Source organism: Morone saxatilis, unplaced genomic scaffold (genome assembly GCF_004916995.1).
Source record: "Morone saxatilis isolate NCDOM2014 unplaced genomic scaffold, NCSU_SB_2.0 Contig17, whole genome shotgun sequence".
Lineage (NCBI taxonomy): Eukaryota > Metazoa > Chordata > Actinopteri > Moronidae > Morone > Morone saxatilis.
In genome coordinates, this window is record NW_023339729.1 from 26,448,085 (window position 1) to 26,448,366 (window position 282).

Below are 282 nucleotides of genomic sequence, written 5' to 3' on the forward strand. Positions count from 1 at the left end.
GACTCCAGAGACTGCAGAGACTACAGAGACTACAGAGACTGCAGAGACTCTAGAGACTGCAGCGACTCCAGAGACTGCAGAGACTGCAGAGACTCTACAGACTCTAGAGACTGCAGAGACTGCGGAGACTACAGAGACTACAGAGACTCTACAGACTCCAGATACTGCAGAGACTCCAGAGACTCCAGAGACTCCAGAGACTGCAGAGACTCCAGAGACTCCAGAGACTGCAGAGACTCTAGAGACTCCAGAGACTGTAGAGAGTCCAGAGACTCTAGAGAC

The 282-nt window shown here is 52.1% G+C and overlaps 1 protein-coding gene across 1 annotated transcript in view; it reads left to right on the forward strand.

Moving 5' to 3' along the window:
* The window catches only part of LOC118326985 (calpain-2 catalytic subunit-like), a 34,942-nt gene that overhangs the window by 15,622 nt on the left and 19,038 nt on the right, over positions 1 to 282 (forward strand). The window lies entirely within an intron of this gene.